This window comes from Microtus ochrogaster, unplaced genomic scaffold (genome assembly GCF_000317375.1).
Source record: "Microtus ochrogaster isolate Prairie Vole_2 unplaced genomic scaffold, MicOch1.0 UNK7, whole genome shotgun sequence".
Classification (NCBI taxonomy): Eukaryota; Metazoa; Chordata; class Mammalia; order Rodentia; family Cricetidae; genus Microtus; species Microtus ochrogaster.
In genome coordinates, this window is record NW_004949105.1 from 803,145 (window position 1) to 809,246 (window position 6,102).

At 43.0% G+C, this 6,102-nt stretch overlaps 1 pseudogene; it reads right to left on the reverse strand.

Annotated features, from left to right (window-relative positions):
- Positions 1-5,472: 5,472 nt before the first annotated feature.
- Positions 5,473-5,932, reverse strand: LOC101985943 (annotated as a pseudogene).
- Between the last annotated feature and the right edge of the window lie 170 nt (positions 5,933-6,102).

Here is a 6,102-nt window from a genome sequence, read left to right on the forward strand (position 1 = left end):
TACTAGGGTTAATTTCCCTCCCATAGTCTTTTAAGTTCACTTGTGCTGTTTGCCTTAAAGTGAAATTCTGTGCTCCAGTGAGAAGTAGAAGTAGTGACTATTCCTAAGATGAAACCATATCCTTTAAATTACACTTCCTGCTCGGGAGGCAGAGGCAGGTGGATCTCTGGGAGTTCTAGCCAGCCTGGTCTACAAGAGCTAGTTCCAGGACAGGCACCAAAGCTACAGAGAAACCCTGTCTCGAAAAAAAAAAATAAATAAATTACACTTTCTCTTATTTATACTTCCTTGTTCTATTTTTCCTTTGCCCACATTTTGGCATGTCGATGATGTCACAGGAATTCTAGCCTTCAGAATTCCTGGATCCTACTCTTACTGCAGTGAAAGTCAAAGCTGTTAACAAGTCTCAAACTCAGTTTCCTCTTTGTTTATTAATGAGGTCATGCTGTTTGCTTCACAAGGCTGTTGTGACAAGATAAGGCAATGAATAGGAAATTGACACTCTACACTTAAGGTATTATTAAGTAGTCCTCTGCTAGTGAAATTCCACCCTGGCAATGTTTATAAATTAGATATATCAGTGGTGTAACGGATTGAAATGAATTCTCCACCGATACCAAACTACACGTGAGAGAACACTTTCTGCTTCCGGAGACTTCCATGAACAAACGTGTTTACATTATTTTATGGTTTAGATATATTCAATGTGTACCTAGTAAGGTTTAAACTATTTTTTTCTGGCAATTAAGCCCTGCTCCCGGGCCCTATTTCCCTTGTCTGCAAGTTTCTGAATTTTCATCTCAAGACCGCATAGGCCTACCATTCTGTAAAGCATGCTCCCCTGCACCCAGTCTTTCCCCACCCAGATTATTTCATATGGAGCCGAGGTTCACCCGAGAGATGGTCTCACCTGGGAAGAGTCCCAGATTTTTGCTAGGTAGCATCTTACTCATTCTGTGTTCATGGAGCTGGCTGTGTTTCCACCAGATTGTTGATAGTGTTTGACAGAGAGGGAGGGTTCTGGAATGAAAGTTGTTTCACTGGTGAGAATGAAAGTTTCCTAGGGATGCCAAGAAGTTTATGATCCTGTTTCTTTATCAGCACTGTACTCTTCCGGTTTAAAAAAAAAAGAGCAAAAAATGGGAGCATAAAAATGTAGACGTCAATGACTCTTAAGAGTCCTAAAAATGACGGTTAAATCAATCATGTCCAACATGTCTTTCTCAGGCCAAATGGATCTTTATTTACTTGACTGTGTGACAAGGAAACCTTTGGCCAGAGAAAGCCTCCATGTATCTAAGAGACCAAGTGAAGCTTAAATTTTGAATATAAATCTTAACCGATCCCTATAGAAGAAACAAAAAGACACGACAGAAAGATGCGGAAGTGAGGATAATGAAGGACGGGGAGCCTCTCCCTCTGTTTTCCTCTGGGAGATGGGACACAGCAGAAATGAAGCGTTATGTTCCTAAGAACACTTGTGGGGAGAGTGCAGAGACAGCCTGGCTGAAGAAAATTACAACCTTCTTACTTACTCATCTGCAAGCCAACGTCTGTGCATGCTGGAACCCAGAGGGTAGAGAAACAGGAAACAATCGCCAGTTTAGCAGCCAAAGTGGACAATAGACAGGGAGGAGGGAAGGTCCCCAGCAGAGGCTGATCAAGCCGTATGATTATTGCTAAGTGGGAAGACCTAGCCATGGGGGTAATACATTTCCTATTAACACTAATGGCTAATGGCTTTATCTCTCTCAGCAGCACGAGCATGTGCGAGAAGCTCTGCTTATTTCATTTTCCACATTGCTTGCTAAGGATGGATTGCTTCTTCCTCTCCTTATCCCTTCCAGATGTGCTCGTCCTTCCTCGTCCCTGCATCTTAGGTTGCACGTTGACTGTGATAACCATGATTGCTCTTCAGCACGGAGATCGCCTCAGAATCTCTCCATTGGAGCTAAGGAGATGGTACACAGAGGTGCATTTCTCAAGATGGGGCTATGTATGGTATCCTAGGCAAGACTTGCTTTGGGGGAAGCCAACAACTTCAATGTGCTGTAGCAGACATGTTCTGCTTTGAATGAATAATAAAAACAAATAGAGCTAGCTTTCCAAAGTTTTCAGGGATGGAGAGGAGAGAGAGAGGGAAAGAGAGAGAGAGAGAGAGAGAGAGAGAGAGAGAGAGAGAGAGAGAGAGAAGAAAGAGTGTATGTCTAGATGAATGCAGGCATTAATACAGAATAGAAGAGAGAGCTGACGGCCAGATTATTTCAGGAACAACTGCCACATTCACAAGATTTTTGAAAAACAACTAACAGAAACCATTCAAATTACATAGGGTCATAATTATGGGACATCAAAGTTTAAATTTCTTTTAAGATCCAAGGATGACAAGTTACGTTATGAGTGATAGCTATGGTAGCATTTAATCCATAATCAATCAGCATTTATCTACAGTGCTCTTCAACATTTTTCACTTAAGCGTCATTATTTATATTTAGGTATATGTTCAGCTCCACACCTTGCTGGCTGGATGATAATGGCAGCCAGCGTCATGTAACGAGTGTGGCTGACATGCCTTCTTCTGTAATCATGGTCCCATCAGTGTCCACTCTACTCCTTGAGAAGTACACACTAAGAAAGATGCCAACACACCAATCTTTGTGAAATCCATCCTGTCAATGCCTTGCCCTCTTTGCTGTTCATCCAGGATCATCTGATACCACATGATTGCTTTGTTGAGCCTGCATCTTGAATGATAGATGGTATAACCACTAGCAAACTCACCTTGCAGTTCAACACTGTGTTCGCTATTCACACATATCTTCCCTCTTCCACGAGATCAAGTCTTTCTGGGCTTGACTCGAGTTATACCCTCTTCTGGATGGGCCTTTTGCATTTTTTTTTTTAAAGAAACAGCAAACGTAATTTGCTTAGTAGCACCAAAAATTTAGGACCTGTAACTGAGTGCCTGAGGGAGAGATGTGTTACTGAATGATGGTCAAGGTTGCTCTCATAGGTCAAATTAAAATCAACTCAAAAATATGCTACGTGGGTACCAAGTAATTCCATTCATTAAATCACTGCTTGGCCCCTCAGCTCTAACTTATTATTGGATAACTCTTACTTCTTAACCCATTTCTAGTAATCTGTGTATCACTATGTGGCAGTGGCTTACCAGGTAAAAGTCCCAGCATTAGTCTCTGTTGGATCCATGGCATCTCTCTGACTCTGTTTTCCTTCCTCACAGCATTCCATTTAATTTTTTACGCCTACCTAAGTTCTTCCCTATCAACAGGCCCAAAGCAGTTTCTTTATTAACCAATAAAAGCCACACAAAGGCAGAAAGACCTCCTACACCAGGGTATTTTCAGATAAATCCTGGACATTGCTGCCTAATCTAACTTTACTCCAGGCTCCTAGGCAGTTTCGAATACCCTGGGGGTAGAAAGCATATTTATTTTCTTATGTAATCATTCCTATTACTTTCCATCTTGGATATATTTCTTCTTGTCTAAGAAGAATGACTGTAAAGTATACGAAATTACTACTCCTGAGTTTGTTTCTCCTTCATGTATTTTAACTGTGTGTGTTAGCTCTTAACTCTCTTAATTTTACATTTTCAGTTGCTATTCACTGAGCAGGTAGAATGCCACCAAACAGAGCACTCTGGCTGAATGAGCCAGGCATAGGCCAGACCTCAGGCAGAGCCCCATGTCTAGGGAGCCAGCTAGTCTCAGATGCAAAGGTGCCTGTGCTGCTTTGTCTCATGGAGAGAACTTCTTCGTAGACCCTTCTGGTGACTATTGGCCCCACTCTGGGTAGTGAGTGTCCCACCAACACTGGAGGGCATTTCTAGCCACCTTCCTGGTTGTGTGCTTAAATGTCATTCCCCATATTCTTGAACTTGATGTCCTGATAGCTTGAACTAGCCCAGACTGATAGCTCACTTCCTGTTGCTGACCACACCTCTTTGATGAGCACTACTGTGTGCTATGGGGAGGATCTAAGATCATCACACTAGGGTCCTGAGACATCCTGGGTGCTTGAACTGCCATACGGCATGAATGGAAGCTGCAGCAGGGGTACGCAATTGCTTTGTTTCTGTCACGGTAGCTTGCAGCTTTTTACATGGCCCCTGCACTGGGCAAGAAGTATCCCGAGAGGAGTGAAAAAGGCTTCATGAAAAAAATGAACAAACACAACAACAAAGACAAATCCCAAAGGATATCATTGCCTGGTACAAGATCATTCAGCGTGCAAGTACTGAAATGCAGCGTGAGCAGAAATATGTGAGAATCTTGGTGAGGACACAGCCAGGGAGACCTGGGGCTCTGCTGTTGCTATGTGTGTCAGCCAGAATCCATTCTTGGCCCTGATAGTTCAGCATGCGGCTTCCGGCTCTTTGTCTATAAGATTCTTATTGCTACAAATGAAAACCCATCATAAGGGAGGATAAATGGTTTCAGAAAACACAATGCATCATGTTAGGGATCAGCTTTGCAATGACAAGCAGTTCTCACATGGCCTTGACCAAGAAGCCGAGAGTCATAACCCCAAAAGCCATGCTATGCCTCCTGCCTAAAAGGATCCACAGCTTCCCAAACAAGCCAACAGCTTGGGACCAAGTGTTCAAACACAAGAGTGTTTTGGAACTGCTCACACCCCTCAGGGCAGCCCTGGAAGCCCTGGAGGGGTGTTGTGATGATACACATTGCTACTTAAACCACAGGGCTGTGATAAGAAGGGGTTTGAAACCAGAGAAGTGCAGTCTGTGGGAATAGACACTCTGCCACGCCAAGACGCCATCTCGCGTCGCCCTGCCTTTGTTGATGGGTTCTGTCAGTTCACACAAAGCAGCTCAGCTCTCTTATATCTGGCACACTTCTCTGCCTAGATGCTTTTCCTGTATGCTCTGTCTGCCGGAGGACACTGGAGTAAGTCCAAGTCAGCTCTTGATGGCCTTGGCATGTGAATCTGACCTGTCCTGTAAGGTGGCGCTGGTACACAGGGCCTCGATCTTCCTTCATTGCTCTTACACTCCTGTGACAGGAATGCCTTGTGCCCTTGTATTTGATTATCAGACTGGGACTGTAAGTTCCTTCAGGACAGAGATTATTCTTATTCATTGTTGACTTTCAGAGCAAACCAGTGTTCTCAGCTAATGAGAAATGCTCAATACACATGTTTAAATTCTTAAAGGATAGGCTGTCCCTTCCAGACAGAAAGGGGGAAATTCCTCCCATTATTAGCTGTGTTATAATGAACAAATTTCCGAGTTTAATAGGATATCATGTGTTGGTTTATTTATTGATTAATTTATTTGGAACATCTGAATTTTTAAAAATCCTTCTTTATAGGATACCTAAACCACTTTTGATTAAGAAAACTGTAGAAAGTTAGCAATTGCCACAAGCAGATGCCAGAGAGTGGCATGTGGTCTCTGCTCAAACTTGCTGGAATCACTCATGGCAGATTTTAGTCCAGAAGTCTCTTTCCCTGATATTCCCTTGTAAATTCTTCAGCATTCTTACAGATTTTTTTTTATCGTTCTTGGAGTATTCTTCAGTTAGGTCAGCTCAGTGGATGCTCAGTCTGGGGTCATTCCCCAGTACATACTGGTATTTCCCCAGTATGAAGAACTGGACAGCTTGGCCTGTCTTGGTAGCTGGCTTCCAGGTTTAGCAGTAATTACTGGCAAGCAGATCTTCCCCTTCACATCAACATTAGGGTAGCAGATCTTTGTTTTAAATGTGATTTTGGGTGATTTGAATGGACACTCAGCTGGAAGGTTGATTTCAATTCTGAAGGCCTCCTTATCATGTACAGCATTGTCAGAAACAGTAAGCCTTTGCCAAGTCAATAAATCAGCTTCATCAACCTGGAAGTTTTACATTCCACATTTGCGGATCTCTTCAAGCTCCTCCTGCCATCTCATCTTGGATCTGAAGCTCAAAGAATCCTTTTTTGCTTTTCTTTTTAAGACCGAGTCTCTCCATGTTGCTCAAGCTGTCCTGGAACTCACTCTGTAGACCAGGCTAACCTTGAACTCAGAGATATGACTTCCTCTGCCCTCTAAGTGCTGGGACTAGAGGTGTATGGCACCAC